Raw genomic sequence first — 12,739 nt, 5'->3', positions numbered from 1 at the left:
TGCACATTAGGACTCAAGCATAAGAAAAGGCAAACTTAGAGGAAAAGTACCAGACAGATGCCTCTGGAATATTTGCATTCTGCATTCTCCTCAGCCCCTCACCACAAATAGCTCCTGTTATACTTAGGAACTTATGTACTAGAAACAACAAAGCTGATGTGCACATAGGGAGACCCTGTCTCTACAAAAAATTTAAAAATTAGCTGAGTATGGGTGGCGCATGACTGTGGTCCCAGCTACTTGGGAGGCTGAGGTGGGAGGATCGCTTGAGCCCAGGAGGTTGAGGTTACAGGGAGCCATGTTTGTGCTACTGTACTCCAGCCTGGGTGATGAAGCAAGACCCTGTCTCAAAAAAATAAAAAATAGGCCAGGTGCAGTGGCTCACACCTGTAATTAATCCCAGCACTTTGGAAGGCTGAGGCAGGAGGATCACTTGAGCCCGAGGTTGAAGCTGTGGTGAGCCCTGATTGTGCCACTGCACTCCAGCCTGAGTGACAGAGCAAGACATTGTCTGAAAAATAAATAAAAATTGAAAAGCTGACTTTAAAAACTTTAGCTCTTCTTTTTCTTTTTTATTCTTTTTTTTTTTTTTTTTTTTTTTTTTAAGACAGGGTTTCACCATGTTGGTCAGGATGGTCTTGAACTCCAGACCTGAGGTGATCCGCCCGCCTTGGCCTCCAAAGTGCTTGGATTACAGGCATGAGCCACCATGCCTGGCCTAACTTTAGCTTTTCTTTCTAGTAACATTAATAAGCTAATTAGTTCACTTTATCTTAAGTTTTACCTCAAATCATCTTCCTTTTTTTTTTTTTCTTATTGTGGAGATGAGGTCTTACTATGTTGGCCAGGCTGGTCTCAAACTTCTAGGCTCAAGCAATTCTCCTGTCTTGGCCACCCAAAGTGCTGGGATTATGGGTGTAAGCCACCACACTTGGCCTTATCTTTAAGAGTAAACAGGCGGGGCGCAGTGGCTCATGCCTGTAATCCCAGCACTTTGGGAGGCCAAGGTGGGTGGATCACGAGGTCAAAAGATCGAGACCATCCTGGCCAACAGGGTGAAATCCCATCTCTACTAAAAAATTGAAAAATTAGCTGAGCGTGGTGGCGCACACCTGTAGTCCCAGCTACTTGGGAGGCTGAGACAGGAGAATCACTTAAACCTGGGAGATGGAGGTTGCAGTGAGCCAAGATCACACCACTGCACTCCAGCCTGGGCAACTCCCTCTCAAAAAAAAAAAAAAAAAAAGATGTAACCCTGACACTCACATGCAGGACCAGAAACCCAATGTGGTTTGTACCCTAAGCAGATTTCTTCCTTGGGGACTTGTCAGGTACATAGGAGCTTGCTTGATAGGCAGAATGCTGTTACCAACTTGCAAGTGGACCAGAGTCCTCATGCTGGCAGAAGGCATATTGATCCCCTTTAGGAGAGCATCCTAGGAAGCCAAATTGCTAGAAAGATTTGATGAACAGTTAATTAGATCAAGCAATGTTATTATCTTACGATTCTCAGAACAGTTGTATTTCCAAGATCTTCCTTGGCTCCTATTATTACCACCTGTAAAGTTTGAAATAATTGTGATCATTTACATGTTTTTTTTTATTTTTATTTATTTATTTTTTAAAAACAGGGTTTCATCGTGTTGGTCAGGCTGGTCTTGAACTCTGGACCTCAGGTGATCTGCCTGTCTTGGCCTCCAAAGTGCTTGGATTACAGGCGTGAGCCACCATGCCCAGCCACATTGTTTTTTTTTTTTTTTTTAAAAAAACCTCTTTAATCAAGATAATCAACCAATGAAGGGGAGATGTGTTGATTTTCTAAGAAACAATGAGCAGGAATCTTCCTGCCCTCTTCGGGGTCCGGCCTGTAGTTACATGTGAACACTCCTGTTTTCTCTATACCTACTGAGAACATGTGTGAGATATGATTTGGTTCAGCAAATAATTATTGAATACCTGCTTGTGTGCAGCTTCCTGTTCTAGGCACTGGAGATTCAAAGATGACTCACAATGTGTTTCCTGCCCTTAGACTCAAAATTTAACGAGTAAAACTGGTTAAAACAAAACAGGCTGGGCCTGGTGGCTCAGGCCTGTAATCCCAGCACTATGGGAGGCTGAGGCGGGTGGATCACAAGGTCAGGAGATTGAGACCATCCTGGCCAACGTGGTAAAGCCCCATTGAAAATACAAAAATTAGCTGGGTATGGTGGCATGTGCCTGTAATCCCAGCCACTTGGGAGGCTGAGGCAGGAGAATCACTTGAACCAGGGAGTCGGAGGTTGCAGTGAGTGAGCCAAGAATTTGCTACTGCACTCCAGCCTGGATGACAGAGTGAGACTATGTCTCAAAAAACAAACAAACAAAATTAATGGAATAATTGTTATAGTGGAAAGAAATGAGCTCACAGCTAAAGGAGTAAATCACTCCAGGAGTATCTCATTTCAGTTAGTCTAAAGGACTAACAAAGCATTAACAAGTGACACAAAGACATGTAAAGTGAAGAGCCATGGTCAAAGGCATGAAAGTCTACAGGAGTATTTGGGGGACAGTGAGTCATCTGACACCATTGGATGAGGGTGTAGAGTAGTGATGCTAAACCTTTAAAGACATTTGGAAAACTTTCATTGTCTACCAACATCAACTGACAAGGCAAACCACTTTCTTCCACCGTTTTATTTTAAATTTTCCCTGAGACAGAGTCTTGCTCTGTCACCCTTGCTGGAGTGTGGTAGCATGATCTTGGCTCACTGCAACCTCTGCCTTCCAGGTTCAAGCAATTCTCCCGCCTGAATCTCCTGAGTAGCTGGGATTAGAGGCACATACCACCACTTCCAGCTAATTTTTGTATTTTTAGTAGAGATGGGTTTTTACCATGTTGGCCAGGCTGGTCTCGAACTCCTGACCTCGTGATCTGCCCACCTTGGCCTCTCAAAGTGCTGGATTGCAGGCATGAGCCACCAAGCCTGGTCTCTTCTTTTTTTTATTTTGAGACAGAGTTTCCCTCTTGTTGCCCAGGCTGGAGTGCAATGGCGCCATCTCAGCTCACTGTAACCTCTGCCTCCTGGGTTCAAGTGATTCTTCTTCCTCAGCCTCCTGTGTAGCTGGGACTACAGGCATGTGCCACCATGCCTGGCTAATTTTTTTGTATTCTTTTTTTTTTTTTTGAGATGGAATTTTGCTCTTGTTACCCAGGCTGGAGTGCAATGGCCCAATCTTGGCTCACTGCAACCTCTGCCTCCTGGGTTCAGGCAATTGCCCCTGGGCCTCCTGAGTATCTGGGATTACAGGCACGAGCCACCGTGCTCAGCTAATTTTTTGTATATATATATATATATATATATATATATTTTTTTTTTTTTTTTTTTTTGAGGTGGAATTTAACTGTTGTTACCCAGACTGGAGTGCAATGGCACGATCTCAGCTCACCGCAACCTCCGCCTTCTGGGTTCAAGCAATTCTCCTGCCCCGGCCTCCCAAGTAGCCGGGACTACAGGCACGCACCACCATGCCCAGCTAATTTTTGTATTTTTAGTAGAGACGGGGTTTCACCTTGTTGACCAGGATGGTCTCGATCTCTTGATCTCGTGATCCACCTGCCTCGGCCTCCCAAAGTGCTGGGATTACAGGCGTGAGCCACCGCGCCCGGCCAGTTTTTTTGTATTCTTAGTAGAGATGGGGTGTCTCCATGTTGGTTAGACTGGTCTCGAACTCCTGACAGGTGATCCACCTGCCTTGGCCTCCCAAAGTGTTGGGATTACAGACGTGAGCCACTGCGCCTGGCCCTCTTCTAACATATTAAAGATTCATCCTTCCATATCGTCTCCTGCCTAGCTTGTAGGAATTTTTTTTCCTTATTACTGTTTGCTTTCTTTTTTTTTTTGAGACGGAGTTTTGCTCTTGTTACCCAGGCTGGAGTGCAATGGCGTGATCTCAGCTCACGGCAACCTCTGCCTCCTGGGTTCAGGCAATTCTCCTGCCTCAGCCTCCTGAGTAGCTGGGATTACAGGCACGTGCCACCATGCCCAGCTAATTTTTTGTATTTTTAGTAGAGACAGCGTTTCACCATGTTGACCAGGATGGTCTCGATCTCTTGACCTCGTGATCCACCCACCTCTGCCTCCCAAAGTGCTCAGATTACAGGTGTGAGCCACCGTGCCCAGCCCTATTACTGTTTGCTTTCTTCAGACCCCTGTGAAAGCCTTACTTATTTATGAGATGGAGTTTCTCTCCTGTTGCCCAGGCTGGAGTGCAATGGTGTGATCTCGACTCACCGTAACCTCTGTCTCCTGGGTTCAAGCAATTCTCCTGCCTCAGCCTCCCAAGTAGCTGGGATTTTGTATTTTTAGTAGATATGGGGTTTCTCCATGTTGGTCAGGCTGGTCTCAAACTCCTGACCTTAGGTGATCCACCCATCTCGGCCTCTCAAAGTGCTGGGATTACAGGTGTGAGCCACTGCATCTGGCCTATTCATTTATTTTGAGATGGAGTTTTGCTCTGTTGCTCAGGCTGGAGTGCAGTGGTGTGATCTTGGCTCACTGCGACCTCTGCTTCTCGGGTTCAAGCGATTCTCCTGCCTCAGCATCCTGAGTAGCTGGGACTACAGCAGGGTGTGACCACACCCAGCTAATTTTTTTGTGATTGTAGTAGAGATGGAGTTTCACTGTGTTAGCTAGAATGGTTTCCATCTCTTGACCTCATGATCTGCCCACCTTGGCCTCCCAAAGTGCTGGGATTACAGGCGTGAGCCACTGCACCCAGCCAGCCATATTTATTTTTTACCTCTCAGCTCAAATGACTGCTCTCTAAAGTATATTAGACCTCCATCCTGTTCCTAGACCTACATCTCACGTTTTAGAAGTCGATTAATTTTGTTTTCTGTGTTCTTAGCTGCATTTTCTAAACATGCATGAATCGCTCTTTATAATCCATCTTTATTTTTCATTTTGCAAAACACCTTCATGTCTTCCTTTTCAAGTGATGTTCACAGCTCTATTTGATGAGGCAGGCAGTTTTCTCCTAAATTAGGAAATGAAGTGACTTGCCCAAGGATATCTGGCAACTTGTTGGCAAAATCAGAATGAGTACAGTAGTCCCCCCGCCCTTGTTCGCAGCTTCACTTACTGCTGTTTTCTGCTTTTGGTTCCCCATGGTCAAGTGCAGTCTGAAAATACTAAATGGAAAATTCCAGAAATAAACGTTTATACGTTTTGAATTGCACACCATCCTGAGTAGAGTGATGAAATCTCACAACATCCTGCTGCATACTGCCTGGAATGTGACTCATTGCATTGTCCAACATACCCATGCTGTATACACTACCTACCTGTTAGCTACTTAGTAGCCATCTCCAGCCATCTTGGTTATCAGATTGAAAAAGCATACTATATGTAGGGTTTGGGACTATCCTTGATTTCAGACATCTACCAGAGGGCATGGAACATAAAAAATGGGAGACTATGGCCCGGCGCGGTGGCTCACACCTGTAATCCCAGCACTTTGGGAGGCTGAGGTAGGCAGACCATGAGTTCAGGAGTTTGAGACCAGCCTGACCAACTTAGTGAAACCACATCTCTACTGAAAATACAAAAAATAGCGCAGCGTGGTAGCACACACCTGTAATTCAAGCTACTCAGGAGACTCAGGCAGGAGAATCACTTGAACCCAGGAGGTGGAGGTTTCAATGAGCTGAGATCTTATGACTGCACTCCAGCCTGGGCAACAGAGCAAGACTCCATCTCAAAAAAAAAAAAAAAATAGGGGACTGCTGTACCAGGTCTTCAGCCCCACCCTCTCCTTCCTTTTTATGCATTGGCTGCATAGAGTTTCTCACTCTGTTAGAGAACATGTCTATTTTTATAGGAATCTCTGGAGATGATGCTTTAGCCCTGGGGCTACCTTGGAAGGGCAAGGGAGATCTTTCAGGGGTCTCTGGGCCTCCTTGCTGCTTGACTCTGCCACTTCTCCAAGTTTTATGTGATTTGTTTTGGGGGGAGAAAGATTTCTATCCCAACACAAGTTGGATGGTACTGCCTTAACACAAAATAAGGGCTTTTTTTTTTTTTTTTTTTTTAAGAGAGAGGGGCTGGGCACGGTGGCTCGTGCCTGTAATGCTAGCACTTTGGGAAGCTGAGGCAGGTGGATCATGAGGTCAGAAAAGAGACAACCATCCTGGCCAACATGGTGAAACCCTGTCTCTATTAAAATATAAAAATTAGCTGGTTGTGGTGGTGAGTGCCTGTAATCCCAGCTACTCAGGAGGATGAGGCATAAGAATCGCTTGAAGCCGGGAGGCAGAGGTTGCAGTGAGCTGAGATCATGCCACTACACTCCAGCTTGGCAACTCCACCATCATCTCCAGAGATTCCTATAAAAATAGACATGTTCTCTGACAGAGTGAGAAACTCTATGCAACCAGTGGGTAAAAAGGAAAGAGAGATGGGATCTCATTCTGTCACCCAGGCTGCAGTTCAATGGCGTGATCCTAGCTCGCTGCAGCCTTAACTCCTCAGCTCAAGCAATCCTCCTGGGTAGCTAGGACTACAGGCACATGCCACCATGCCTGGCTAATTTTAAAAATTGTTAATTATAGAGACAAGGTCTCACTAAGTTGCTCAGGTTAGGAAGGACTTTATTTATTTTTTCTTTATAAAGATATTTTTTTCTTTCTTCCTGCCTCAGACTCTTCAGTTTCTGATGCTACAGGCACACGCCACCATGCCCGGCTAATTTTTGTATTTTTTGTAGAAATGGTGTTTTGCCATGTTGCCCAAGCTGGTCTCGAACTCCTGAGCTCAAGCGATTCACCTGCTTCAGCCTCCCAAAGTGCTGGGATTACAAGTGTAAGACTCTGTGCCCAGGCTCTTGCTGCTTCTAATGGTAGCTGCAGACTCACCTCTGCTTCCCACCTCCTCCCTCTCACAGCTACCAGAGTGACCTTTCCAGAGCACACATGTGATCACAAAATCCCCCTGCTTCAAGCCCATGGATGGCTCCCCAGTACCTTGGATAAATTCCAAACTCATCAGTCACTTCACAAGGTCCCCCATGACCAAGCCCTTGCTAACCTCCTCAGCCTCATCTCTAACTGCCCCCTCTGGCTGCTTGCTTGCTTCCTCCACCAGTCGGACCTCAGTCCTCCCTCCCTCTGTTGTTAGGCTGCTATTCCATTCTTTAATTGGGATCCTGGTGGCGAAAGTGCATTCTAAAGTGCTATGCCCCATGGGGGGACTAGGGAGAGTGTTTTTGAGTTTCCAGGCTTCCACACTGAACATATGGTACTTTCACACTCAAAGTGCTTTTCAGGTTGCTTTTGAGATAAGACAAGGCTGTCATTTGGGGAAGAGAATTGAAGGGAGACCAGAGCTAGACACAGGTTTTAGAGGTATTCATCAAAAGATATTTCTGGACCACTTACTGTATATCTGGCCTTTGGTGCTAGGGTTAGATAGCAAAGGCAATGCAGCCTGAACAAATACAGAATTGGCTGGCCCCATGCCAGACCTGCTGAATCAGAATCTCTAAGGAAGTTCTCAGGTGAATCCTAGAACTGGGTAAGTTGGAAGGCCCTAACCTGATTTAATTTGTAAGACATAGCCAGAATAGGCAAATCTGTAGAGACAGAAAGTAGATTAGTGGTTGCCTGGGGGTAGGGAGGAGAATATGGAATCGTAAGGATGCTAAGGGGTGCAGGGTTTCTTTTTGGGTTGATGAAAATGATCTGAAATTGTGGTGATGGCTGTGCAACTCTGAATATACTAAAAGCCGTTGAATTGTACACTTCAAGTATTTATTTATTTATTTAGAGCTGGAGTTACACTGTTGTTGCCCAGGCTGGAGTGCAATGGCGTGATAACGGCTCACCACGATTTCTGCCTCCCGAGCTCAAGCGATTCTCCTGCCTCAGCCTCCTGAGTAGCTGGGATTACAGGCATACACCCTCATGCCTAACTAATTTTTTCTTTATTTTTAGTAGAGATGGGGTTTCTCCATGTTGGTCAGGCTGGTCTTGAACTCCCAACCTCAGATGATCCACCTGCCTCAGCCTCCCAAAGTATTAGGATTACAGACAGACACGAGCCACCACACCCGGCCTATTTATTTTTTTTTTAGATGGAGTCTCACATGATCTTGGCTCACTGGAACTTCCACCTCCCGGGTTCAAGAGATTCTCCTGCCTCAGCCTCCCAGGTAGCTGGAATTATAAGTGTCTGACACCATGCCCGGCTAATTTTTGTATTTTTTTAGTAGAGACAACATGGGGTTTCACCAGGCTGGTCTTGATGATCCACCTGCCTCGGCCTCCCAAAGTGCTGGAATTACAGACACGAGCCACTGTTCCTGGACAAATTGTACACTTGAAATGGTTGGATTGCCTGGTATGTGGACTAAATCTCAAAAAGAGCTGTTATTAAAAAAAAAAAAAAAAAAAAAAGGCTGGGTGTGATGCCTCATACCTGTGATTCCAGCACTTTAGAAGGCCAAGATAGAAGTATCAGTTGAGGCCAAGAATTTGAGACCAGCCTGGGCAACATACGAGACCACCTCTTTAGCAGGGTATAGTAGTGTGTGCCTGTAGTCCCAGCTACTTGGTAGGCTGAGGCAGGAGGATCCCTTGAGCCCAGGAGTTCAGGGTTACGGTAAGCTGTGATCCTACCACTGCACTCCAGGCAACAGAGCAAGACCCTGTCTCAAAAACAAAATACTTGGACCAAGTTCTAGTGGGAAGGCACCCACCTCAAACCTGGGTGGTGCCCGTTACCCAGTAAAATTGTCAGTATATATTATGAATGTGTGTTCCAGAGGGTACAAACTAAATTAGCAGTTGCAATGAGGTGTGATTAGTCTTATAGAAGGAAAATCACAGGCTCCTGTGACAAGAGCAGGTGGATGTACAGCTCCCTAAAGAAATGTATGGGCTTGAGGTGGTGGCTCACATCTACTAAAAATACAAAAATTAGGCCAGGTTCGGTAGCTCATGCCAGTAATCCCAGCACTTTGGGAGGCTGAGATTGGCAGATCATGAGGTCAGGAGTTCAAAACCATCTGGCCAACATGGTGAAACCCCATCTCTACTGAAAATACAAAAATTAGCCAAGCGTGGTGGCATGCACCTGTAGTCCCAGCTACTTGGGAGGCTGAGGCAGGGAAATTGCTTGAACCCAGGAGGCAGAAATTGTAGTGAGCAGAGATTCCGGCACTGCACTCCAGCCTGGCAACAGAGGGAGACTCCATCTCAGAAAAAAAAAAAAAAATTAGCTGGGCATGGTGGCAGGTGCCTATAATCCCAGCAACTCCGTAGGCTGAGGCACAAGAATCGCTTGAACCCAGGAAGCAGAAGTTGCAGTGAGCCAAGATCGTGCCACTGCACTCCAGCCTGGGCAACAGCACAAGACTCTTATCAAAAAGAAAAACAGAAAAGAGGTATTTAGGGCATTTAATTGGGAGGATTCTGATGGCTGGGATGTGGGGAGAGAGGAAAGAATAAGGAGGAGGCTTAAATATATATCTTGGTTATATGGGTAGTTGGTAACCCCAAGAGCTATTGGGGGAGAAACAAGTTTTGAGAAGATGTTGAGTCTGGTTTTGAGCCTGTTGAGTTTGAAATGCCCCAGATGTTCAAAAGGAAGTGTCCAGTCAGCAGTTGGATGTAGGGGTCTGGAAGCAAGGTAAGAACCACATGAAGGATTGGCATGCAGCCTCAGCATGTGGATGGAAGCCAATGGAATGGGGAGGTCACCTAGGGGTGTTTTGAGAGAGGAGGAAAGGTCCTAGGACAGAACCCTGTGGGGTGATGTTTAAGACATGCCTGAGAAGGAGGAGGTGAAGGTTGTAAGATTAAGAGGACAAGCTAGAAACCTAGATGTCTCATATAGCAATTCAGCTGCTTATTCAGCTGCTCTCAGTCAGCATTCAGTGAGTGTCTATATGCCCTTTGTGTATCTGGAGGCAAGTGAGTCTTGACCTTTGACATTAAACTCAGAGTAGTGGCCATTACCCAACTGCAAGTTTCTGAAACAAGAGACCCCTTTCTCACAGGCTAATGTCAGTCTTATTTTCTAAATGATAGATTGTGCTTCATTAGCAGCAGTTATATGAGGCACTGGAGTCCTTCCCAGATTCACCCTCCTGTATCACCCAGGCCCAGGCAACCAAGGCAAGAGCTGTCTATGGGACACGGATGGCCTGAAGGGGACACTCCAGGAGTGTCTGGGGTGGGAAGGGGACTATGGAGGGAAAGGAGGGTCATGTCATATGTCTGGGGTTCAGCAAATTGTACCCACATACCAGGCACAGAAACATACAAGGAAGGCACCCCCGCTCTGTGGGCGGGACAAAGCAGCAGTCCTCTTCCCACATGCCCACCCATCTGCTACTTTGCCTTCACAAATATGCCTTTTTTTTTCTTTCTTCTTTTTTTGGTTCTCTGCAGCTTGGAATACATGAGGAAGAAGAGTGGGAGACAGGAAGAAAGGTAAGGTTGGGAGAGGGCAAGAGGAAAGGAGGGGAATAGGGGGAAGACTCCATTGATTGCCAACACAATAAATTGTATCATGGACTACTTCAGCCTGTCCCCTGTTTTGCAGTGTGTGCCAATTGGTTTCCTCTGGGCAGAGCCTCAGAAATGATGGCCAAGACATGGCTGTGGCCTTAATGGACTTAGCTGATGGGGCACTTCTCTGTGTCATAGGCCTTGGAGGCCCCCTTCCATCTGTCCCCTCAGAGGCTGGGCACAGGCTTTCCCTGCACTGATAACTTTGATTTGTGATGGGATCATCAACTGCCCATCACCTGGGGTAGAGGACTCCCAATTGTCTTTAGTCTCAGACAGCAGGAACACGTCCCTCCCTGACCCACATGATAGCAGGGTAGTGGGTGGGGAACCTGTCAAAGGCCCCTGTGAGGCAGAAGGGATCGGGAGAGATATAGAGGTGGGAGGACAAAGGTTCTCCCTGCCCTCCACCATCTCTGGGACCTGGGCACGGGCCTGGGTGTAGGAGGCCATCAAGCCTGCCTTCAAGCCACTGATGGAGAGGGGTCAAGTAGCTGTCCTGGGGATGATCCATGCTGCTCTGAACCAGATAGTCATGATGGGCAAAGGCCTGAAGATCTATGCCTTTTCTCCTGGCCTTGCTGGTGTTCAGCTGGCTGTGCTCACAGTGCCCTCATTCCATCTTCTGTCTCCTTCCGATCCTCACACCCACCCCTGGCTAGAGCTGAATACTAGGCTCTGGCCTCAGGACTCTGCAGAGCAGAGTCGGGGGTCTGTCCCTTCCCAGCATAGGAGAGCAGGGATTCTCAGTGACAACCCCAGTGGAACCCCAGCTGGGATGATGACATTTTCCATCTTCCATTTCTTGCTCAAGCCCTGCCCTCTCCTGTGTACTGAGCTGTGAGCTCATGCTGGCTCAGTCACCCCCATCTGCACTTTTCCAGGACCTGGTCAGCCAGTGTTCACTTCCTCTTTCCCCTCATCACAGGCTATGCTTTTGATCCAGGTGGACAGCCCAGCTCTACCAGTGGGCCTCTTCTGGGGGCCTCAGGACTGAGAGCCGCTAGGGGTGGTTTGGGGACTGCTAGAGGCCCCAACTGTGGCTAGTCTCCATCATTTGTTTGCCTCCTCTGCCCCATGCTGCTCCAGCTGACCACCCAAAAGACTGAACTGCACCATCCCGTGCCACCCTTCATTGTAAGCAGGAGAGCAAAGAGCCATACCAGTGTGTAGAGCTGCCTGCCTGCCCCTGCCCATCCTTGCCCCAGCGTCTGGAATGAGCCGCTTGCATCCACACACAGGTGTTTCCTGTGCTCCTTCCTGTTGCCGTTTTTCTGCTCAGCTTGGCTTCCCGAGCAGGTGGTTAAGGCCCCAGCCAAACCTCTTCATACCTAGCTCTAAGACACTGTGGGGCAGGGCTCCCCAGATATCTGGGTCATCCTCCAGGGGACTGTTGGCACCTCACTGGCTCTTCCTGAGGGCAGGCTCCCCAATGTGACTCATCCCACACAGGCCGAGCTGCTGCCACAGGCACTGGGACATCAGAGTGGCCTCAAGGAGTCTGGGAGGCACTGCCTGTGCACCGTCTCCTTGCCCCTGGACACTGGAAGTGCTGGGGGAGAGGGGAAGGGTAGAGAGCCTGTTTCTCTAGCCACAGGTATGGGCCGCCCTCAGCCCCTTTTAGAACAGGACTGCCATCCTGAAGTCCCACCCCACTCTCTAGTTCCTCACGCAGGACTCAGCCTTCTGGGGTTAACACATTCATGAGCCAGGCAGCTATGGGGTGAGGCGAGGCAGGGCAAGACAAGCCCTCTCCAGGATCTCTGCTTCCTGAAGCAACACAGGTTGGCCAGCTGTTAAGGGTCACAGAGTTCAGGCAGGTTTGTTATTACAGAGAGGGAGATGGCTGGGGAGGGAAGGGACTTGCTGTCTTGGGTCACAGGGTAGCCATCCGGAGGTCTCCTGGTCACAGCGTAGCCATCCGGAGGTCTCCTGGTCACAGCGTAGCCATCCGGAGGTTTCCTCCCAGGCCCCAGCTCTTCCCCTCCACAAGGAGCTCCTCTCCCCTGCTACCCAGCCTCAAGGAGCTTCTTCAGTCCCCTCTGCAGAAAGCTGCCCAGGCTGCCGAAGACCTAGGCCTGGCATCTGCTGATGCGGATCTGCTGCCCCCTGGTGGCCAGAAGCTCCAGCCACACTGTGCCTCCTTTTCCTTCCTGCTTCTTTGCCCCTAGGCCACAGCCCTTCCCAGGA

Source organism: Callithrix jacchus, chromosome 20 (assembly GCF_049354715.1).
Source record: "Callithrix jacchus isolate 240 chromosome 20, calJac240_pri, whole genome shotgun sequence".
Classification (NCBI taxonomy): Eukaryota; Metazoa; Chordata; class Mammalia; order Primates; family Cebidae; genus Callithrix; species Callithrix jacchus.
The sequence above is the reverse complement of the archived record's forward strand: the minus strand, read 5'-3'. Positions refer to the sequence as shown.